This window comes from Hypanus sabinus, chromosome 25, assembly GCF_030144855.1.
Source record: "Hypanus sabinus isolate sHypSab1 chromosome 25, sHypSab1.hap1, whole genome shotgun sequence".
Lineage (NCBI taxonomy): Eukaryota > Metazoa > Chordata > Chondrichthyes > Myliobatiformes > Dasyatidae > Hypanus > Hypanus sabinus.
The window spans coordinates 30,679,277-30,688,826 of NC_082730.1; positions in this window are offsets into that span (position 1 = coordinate 30,679,277).

A 9,550-nucleotide genomic window follows, 5' to 3' on the forward strand; every position below is an offset into this window, starting at 1 on the left:
TGTCACAGCAGCTGGGGAATTTCAAGATCCAAGATTGCTCATTGTTATTCTTCAGCACATAAGTGTAAAGGAGAACAAAATGATTGTAACTTGTGGTCCGAAGCAGTGATAAAAACACAATGGGCGTAAAGAAGACAATATAAAAAACACAATAATGTAGATGCAAGAGGTTAGTTTATGTCAGGTAACTAAGATAAATCCAGAATTAAATTTAAAAAGCATCAATTACTAGTCAGGACCACAGAAAAATTGGTCATTTAATTTACTAATATCTTCAGGGAATGCCGTTTTCATCAGGTCTGATTCCAGACCTATCCCTTGAATGATTCAGCAATTCCTCTGGTATAAGGACAACTATGGATTAACAATTAACATTGACTTTGCCACTAACATTCGTGTCCTATGAACAAATAAAAACAATCACATGGAAAGCCAATCATTTATTGTTGAGTTTCTTTTGTCCTCTGATTGCCCTCAGGATTTGCATAAGGCCAATTAGCCTTTAATTGACCCCAGAAAGACACTCCAAATAGATTTTGTGGCTTTAAAGGGAAACACCAAGTTAGTCACAGCTGGAGCATGGCAGCCAAATAATACCCTGTGTATTAATTCAGCTTGTAAAATAACACAGCCCTTAATTTGCCAGTGAGCAGAAGGTATTCTGCACACTAAAATATTAGATGGAACAAAAGATCAATGGGCAAATCTAGAAATAGCACTTAATTGTAGAGCAATGAGTAGAGCTAAATAAAATGAGCATTACTTAACTAACTAAAAAAGTGCAAATCCATCTTCATGTTTCATCTTTACTTTGGAATCCACTCTTGTGAGGCACCTGTAGGCTCACTTTTCGTTTTAATCACTTGTTACTAACTTCGGCTGCAATTGAATACAAATGCAATCAATGAGTCATACCACAAAAATCTTCCTGCCAAATCCACAATCTCATTAAAAATAGTGAATAAGACATTATCATCTTATCAACACTCTGGACTTTGGAGATGATTTTTTTGCATTTGTTGACCACAATGCAATGGTTCCTGCTGGAAGTGTTCAATAACAATACTAACACAGTTTGCTGCCTTGAAGTTCACTTTATATAACAATTGTCCCAAAAGGTTTCATTGAATCACTGTCAAAAAAAAATTTGATATCAACCCACATTGGTGCATTCCTATTAAGGCATACTGTATATGAGCAGCTTGGTCAAAAAAAGACACTTTGAAGGTTAGGTAGAGAGGTTTAATGACAGAATTCCAAAAACAATATCTTGAAGGTTAGATAGAGTGGTTTAATGAGGGAATTCCAAAACTTAGTGTACTGACAAATGAAAGCGCAAGTGAAATGGTAATAATTTCTCCGAATATGCAAGAATTTTGTGTTAAGGGAACATAGAAATCTAGGAGGGTTTGAGTCTAGAAGAGATTATAGAAGCAGCAAAGACACAATTTAGGATAATCATAATCATATATTTGAGGCACTGAAAAATTCAGTCGGTGAGCATCGGGGTGGTGAATGAATGGAATGTTTGAGTTGGAAAACCAGCAGAATACTTTTGGGTGGCTACAGGCGATCGCAAAACGTGACATAAGGGAACTGAAATGAAGTATGGAGAATGCTATTTTATGGTCTGAAGGGTCTTAAGGTATGGAAATCAGCACAGGATGATGGAACAGTGCAGATAAATTGTTGGCTGCCCAACTTAAGAATATGAATCCCCTGGTTTAGTTGCTTCTAGCTCCCAGAGAAATATGGTGCTGGGGATGAGGCAACAAAATTTATAAAAGGAGTTGAAATGCATGGATCTGGCTATTGCCCATGTCTACCTTGGGGAAGCTTCTGCTTCCACAGTCCTGATACCAGGTAAATAGTCAGATAACTCTTGAGAAAATTGCGATGAGGTGCAGTTGAATGTTAACATATTTGAATTGGCACAATGTTTTTGATGTTATATTATCACTAAGATGCAGGTTAGATATAGATGCAAAATAAGGGAAGGCTCCCTATGGATTTGTGGGGGAATATCAAAAGTAATTGTGTGTGAATGTAAGATAAGCTATTTTTGCCTCTGACCACAGAGCTAAAAATAGATTCAGATTACTATAATCTAGAGGACAGTGCTGAAGAGTTGGTGTAGTTAACTGGACAAAGATTCCAAGCAGGACAAAAGGCAAAAGATGAATAATTTTGTGATTATCCCAGCCATACAGGATAATTCTAGTACAAAGCAGCTGTAGAGGTTGATAGGGTGGCAAAGGGTTAACACAGTACCGTAGTGGTTAGTGTCATGGTTTGAAGGTCCAGTGATCTGGGTTCAGGTGACTCCAGCTGTCTGTAATGAGCTTGCATATTCTCCCCATGACTGTGTGGGTTTCCTCCATGTGCTCCAGTTTCCCCCTACATTCCAAAGATGCATAGGTTACTCTATTAATTGGTCACATGGGTGGAGTTGAACGGCGAGAGCTCATTGGATCAGAAGGGTCTGTTACCGAGTCTATATAAGTTAAGGCAATGAGTTCAAGTTAGGAAGTTACATTGCAACACTCACAAAACGCTGGAGAAACTCAGCAGGCCAGGCGACATCTATAGAAAAAAGTCAACACTCAACATTTCAGGCAGAGACCTTTCACCAGGACTGGAAAGAAAGGGAGAAGTCAGAGTAAAAAGATGGGGGGGGGGGAGAGGAAGAGAAATACAAAGTGGTAGGTGATAGGTGAAACAGGGAGAGAAGGAGGGATGAAATAAAGAACTGGGAGGTTGATTGGTGAAAGAGTTAAAGGGCTAGAGAAGTGGGAATCTGATAGGAGAGGACAGAAGACCATAGAAGAGCACTACAGGAAGGAGATGGGCAGATAAGAGATAGGTAAGAGAGGGAAATGGGAATGCAGAATGGTGAAGGAGAGGGGGTGGGGCAATTACTGGAAGTGCAAGAAATTGATGTTCATGCCATCATTTGGAGGCCTCCTGTATATCAGTGAGACCCGACATAGATTCAGTGAGCACTTGTGTTCCATTCAGCAGAAAAGGCGGGGTTTTCCTCAGAGCCAGATACCAGAGGAAGTAAGACTGGGAGGGGGAAGGAAAATGTAATGATAACAGCTGACCAGGTGTTTTGCCTTTAGTCAATTAATTTTCTGTGAAGTTCCATTTCAATGTCTCACAGAATGAATAATGATTACCTGTGCAAGGTTATGGGAGGGCAAGTGCTGCCACTGAGATGAACCTTAGGAAATAATCCATAGGCAAAAGCAATCCACAGATTTTGTACAGAAAATATTGAAATTTATGCAGATAACATTTTAGTTTATATACATTAGTGAAGAACATTATACAATATGTTTAGTATTTAGGATAATTATGTGATTATCTTTTTACATTTTTATTTTTAATACTTTTTGATAATATTCTGTCTTCACTTTTATGTTCCAATCTCAGTTTAGTCCATGACATGTCAACACATAACCTCAAGTAGGAAGGGGTTATTTGTTTCTTCTTTATATATAGAAGAACTCCATTATCTTTACTTTCAATGAAGTCGTGTGCAAAAATGCTACACAAAATTGGTGGCACATTCTCTACTTGCTTATGTTGACCTTAGCAGCTGCTTCTGTCCCTGTGAATGGACAAAATCTAGCTCAGAATATGAAAGATTTTTAAGGAGGTGAATGAGACAAGTCAAAATAAAGCCCAGAAAATTGTCAGGATTCTCAAGAGGATAGTGATGTTGAATGAATTTTACCATTTGACAGTAACAAATGGAACCGCACACCAATGCTTGCAGCACTTCTGCAGATTAAAACAATTACTTTGATCCTTAAAAAATAAGCAAGAAAAGAACAGCAGACCCTCGTCAGCTTAGGCCACAGAAACCTCTTTACAAATCCTTTCCTTTTCTCATTGACTTCAGGCTTCTGTCCAGCATTGCTCTGTATCCCTTGATAATTAATGCCCCATCTGCTGCGGCAGTCCTCGCTATATCTCCTGTACCAGACTGCCTGGCTGCTCCACTCCACTGAAAGGAGTGGTAACAAATAATGCAACACATTTCACCAGCTATATTAAGCTAAATGCCTATATTTTTAACATCAGCCTGAACAAGATATTGAACCCAAATCAAAATATGCATACACTTCAGTCAACATTTCAAAGACTATATATTTGTCAAAGGTGATTCCCTGCTTCCTGATATTCTTTAAATTTGTGCGTCCAAGTAAGAAGATCAATATTCATCAACTGCAACATGAATATACTTAAGGTTCGAAATAAATGTTGAACAAGCTTTTAATTTAGGGAAAACTAAAAACTATTTACAGAAGAACAGAATTCTTGCCACTTTGTGTATTACAAGGTAAAAAGGAAGATGAAATTTACAACTATTATATATCTGCAACGAATTTCCTTGGTAATTTTTATTACAGTTCTACCTTTACCTGATCTCTACAAGTACAAACCTCAAGTCAAGAAGTCACAGCGTAACAGTAAAGCTATTGACTGCTCCTTAGCCAGAGCACATTATCAGACATATCAATTTTAACTGTTAATATATTCTGAGCTATTAAAATACAGTAAGATTCAGGACAGTCTTTTTGCATATTGTATAGCTGGTATATTCCAGAGCCTGTGCAACCCCTGAATGTGATACCTAGCACCTCGGCATGTCTGGGGGACACCTACTGGGGACGAGAACATGTCATTTTCAGCATGTCTGTGAGAGGCAAAATAGTGTCAGTACCGAAAATTGCCACCATCTGGCTCACACCTGTTTTTTGCTAATATAGCAGAAACGACTGAAGGTTATTAATCCTGGTTGAGCAAGGTCCTATGACAGACAAAGTTTGTCCCAGTTGAAGAGTATTTGCTGACATTTCACATTGTGCTTTTGATTGATAAGTTTCCACTTTCATGTAATCACTGGGGAGTCACACACATTACTGATTATTGAAGCATGGTTCATTCTCGGCATTCACATAATGAAGGCACTCAAGCTTTTGTGTAGTGCTGGTCTTGAATAATTTCAAAAAAGAACACAAGATGCCTGCCTTAAAAGCAGATTTCTAACCCCTTCGAGACACCAATAGCATAATTAGTAAAAATGTGTTCTTACAGGAAGACCAGACATCAGAATAGCCCTTGACTGCATAAGCATTCTGTTCATTGTTAGAACAAATTGTACATCCTTAATGTGCTGTATACTTCCTACTGTAATGGAATATTGCAGAAATATTTTACCTAGATAATTTAGATAGATAGATATAATAGACTATCTACTCAAAATGGGATTGGAACATTTATACAGTATTCAATCAGTAACTGATATTTTTCTCCATATTTTTCTAAAACATTTCACAGTCCAAAACACCCAAGCTGTTTTTAAAACATCTGCGGCCAAGTGGTTAGATATTTTCTGTCTTTCACTAAATAAAAAGCACTCTGTGCATTATTAAAAACAAATTTTCTGTCATAAAAGGATAAATGTGCATTTGTCTCAAGGCAATAACTTCCTATTCAAATTTTATATTTTGATTTGCAAATGAAATTGATGTTCAAGCATTAATGACAATATTTAAAGCTTAGCTCATTCTTTCTTCTCCCTCCTTCCATCAAGCAAATGATAGAGAAGGTTGAACACTCATACTACCAGGCTCAAGGACAGTTTCTTTCCCATTGCTTTAAGATTCTTGAACAATAAAGATGAACTCTCAATCTCCCAATCAACCACCAAACATCCCTTGCACCTTATTTGTCTTCCTACACGGTAATTTCTCCATCACTACAACACTATATTCTGCATTCTGTTAGTGATTTTCCATTTATGCTACCTCAGTGTAATTCTGCTTGGAATCATCTGTCCGGAAGTCAGCCAAAACAAAGCCTGACACAGGAACTGTACAATGAGAATCCCCATAATTCAGTAAGTTTCACCTTAACTGAGAAAGTGTAATCACTTCCTTGAAAAATTCATTATTCGTGAAGTGTTGCGCCATTTTTTCCAATTTCTGTTTCAAGGAATTTCTTTGAAAAGGAAGTCATGCTATCTTTGGTCCATCTCATATTAGTTCAATTATGTTATTTGGAGATTAAATTAGTAGAAATAAACAAACATGTACACCTAATTCTTACTTTGTTTTCAGCATTGATTATAATAATTAGGATGGGAGACCAGGATCGGCTGTTCTGCAGTTTAAGATGGTTTAGCAAACATGTGGATTTAGTTTAGATTGTGATGGTGCATTGGAGGTAAACAGTGTGATAAACTGACATCCTTTCATTGCTGTAGTGGAGCATCAGTGATCAGATTACGTCCCGTTTTGTATGTTTTAAAGTGAAATTAAGTGATAACACGTGGTTCAACTATCAAAACTACCGCCTCTGTGGGGAATCTCATTATACTGGTGTAGATTTCATTCGATTTCAGAGTAAAGCTTTATATGCAAGATGAAGTACCTCTACTGATGGTTATGCCTTTGAGTTAGGTATTAGAATATACTAAATTGATAATCATGCTATTAAAATTATGATTTCATTCAATCATTTCCAAGTTTCTTTATTAACATGAAAGATCTAATTTACCTGCGATGAGAACTAATAACAGTTCATTCTAACAAACTGGAATTATTGTTTCTCATTGCGAGTCAGTTTATTTTAAGTTAGAAATATTTTGTTTTGGTAAGGTGAGTGGTTCTCTTCACTTGGCTTTGATGAATTTGTAGTTATCAGCTTCTCAGTTGTCATTCCTGTTCGTTTGAACTCTAACATGCTGGGCATTAGCACAAACTCCACAGGGCACAATAACTGTCTAATTCCAGTGATCAATGACCAGTGCATTCTGCTGAGATGGAAATCAAATGTCCAGAGGTTCTATGATATCTGGGAGTAGGTGTAGTGCAGTCTTACTGAAAGTTTAATGCTATGTTTCAGCTGCAGCTGTAAAAAGCTGACTAAGCATCATGAAGTTCATTGATTTCTTGAAGTTTTATTAGAGTTTATGCAATTATTTTATTTATTGGATTGTTGGCCATCACTTGCATATGTCAAGTCAAGTCAACTTTTATTGTCATAAAAGTTGCTGGTACAGTGCATAGTAAAAATGAGACAATGTTTTTCAGGACTATGGTGTTACATGACACAGTACAAAAACTAGACTGAACTACGTAATAAAAAAAATACAATTAAAGCTACACTAGACTACAGACCTACACTGGACTGCATTCAGTCCAGACATACACTGGACTGTTCATATTTCTATGCTACATCAGCCGGATTCTTGATCAGAGGAATTAAATTTGACAAAATTTGTACACTTTGTGGTCACTTTATTGGGTACATCCGTGCACCTGCTCATTAATGCAAATATCTAATTAGTTAGTTATATGGCAGCAACTCAATGCATAAAGCGTGCAGAAATGGTCAGTTGTTTTTCTAGCCAAGCATCGGAATGAGGAAGAAATATGATTGAAGTGTCTTTGACCGTGGAGTGACGTTGGTGCCTGACGGGGTGGGTTTGAGCACCTTAGAGGCTGCTGATCTCCTGGGATTTTCATGTGTAACTGTCTCCAAGGGTTACAGAAGATGGTAGAAAAAAAGCAAAATCAAAGGAGCAGTGGTCCTATGGACAAAAACAACTTGTTAATGAGAGAGGTCAGAGGAGAATGGCCAGACTGGTTCATGTTTACAGGAGGGCAGCAATAACTCAGATAATCATGCATTACAACAGTGGTGTAATCGCTGAATGCAGAACATGTCAAACCTTCAAATTAATAAGCTGCAGCAGCAGAAGGACATGTACATATACTCAGTGGCCATTTTATTATGTACAAGAGGTATTCAATACTGTGGCCACTCAGTGCATTATTACCTATTTTCTTTATCTTTTCCAGCCATTCAGTGTTGAGGGGATGTATCCTTTATTCAGTTGTTTGAAACAGGGTGAGATCTTTGGGTGATATGATATCACAGATACTGTCTAAACATTTTCTTCTTGGGTGTTATTTTACTTACCATTTTTTCCTTTATTACACACCCTGCTCCAAGGGCGTTACTCCACAAACTTTGGCCCAACTCATCCATGCCAACCAAGATGCCTATCTAGGTTAAGCCCATTTGCCATATTGATCTATTACAATGTCTTTCTACATATTTTAATCAAGACTCTTAAGCGTACATGTGCTTCCTATCTTTGTGAATTAGCTCCCATTGTCATGCTTTTAATTTAAGAACAAAAACATTTGGAACTGGAGTAGACCACATCGGTCCTTGAATTTGCATTACCATTCTGTACAATCAAGGCATAATTGATCTTAAACTCAACTCAACTTTTCTACTTATTCTCCAATTTCCAAATACCTTTATCTCAGCCCATGTTAAAGAGATTAGCTTTATTTGTCATGTGTACATTGAAACATACAGTGAATTGTTTTGTTTGTGTCACTGACTAACATAGTCCAAGATGTGGACAAGTGGCACCAACCTAGCATGCTCACAACTTATCAATTGTAATTCAGATGTCCTTTGAATGTGGGAGGAATCCAGAACATCTAGAAGAAACCCACACTGACACTCCTTACAGACAACGGCAGGATAACACTTCTTCCATAGTTCTCTAAGGTAGAGAATTTCAAGGGTTTACATTGCTTTGAGGAAAGGAATTTCTCCTTGTCTCTTCACAAACAAGAGAACATCTGCAGATGCTGGAAATCCGAGCAACGCACACAAAATGCTGGAGGAACTCATCAGTTTGGGCAGCATCTATGGAAAAAAGGTACGTCAATGTTTCGGGCTGAACACTTTGCCAGTTCTTCCAAAGGGCTTTGACCAAAAACGTCAACTGTGCTTTTTTCCATAGATGCTGCCTGGGCTGCTGAGTTCCTCCAGCATTTTGTTTCTCTTTGACTCTGTCTTAATTCTGAAATGATGTCTCCAGTTTCAGGTTTCCTCATTGGGGAAAGATTGTCCTTCACCTCACTTGTTGATGCCCTTTAGGATTTTATATTTTTCAGTCAAACGCTTGTCATCAATAAAAACAAAAAATACTGGCAAAGTTCAACAGGTTGGAAAGCATCTGTGAAAGGACAAACAGCTGGTGTTTCAGGTCGAAGAAACTTCATTAGAACTGAAACAGATAGTCTTGCTTTGTTGCACTGGCCAGGTCTTTGTATTTCCTCCGAAACATCATAAATCCATACCCCTGACATTATATGGATTTTCTAAATGATCAATCTAGATGAGGGGACTGATCTGTGGTTCATATCTGTATTAAGAGGCTTAGAAATTAAGCTGTTTTGAGGATGAACCTGTGTAATGAAGATAGCTCATAAAGTTGGGGATCTCAAAGAAGCAGTAGTTGAATATAATGAGAAGCAATATATCCCCTTATCAAAAATATCAGCTTTGCAAAATAAAATAGGAAATACTGAAATTCAGAAGGGCCTGGCCTTGTACACAAAGAACTAGGAAGAGCAATGAATCAGGAAAGCAAGACATATGTTTGGTAATATTAAACTAAATGGAGTGTGAGGATGAAGTCTAACCACACCTGTAGAAGTGTGTATAC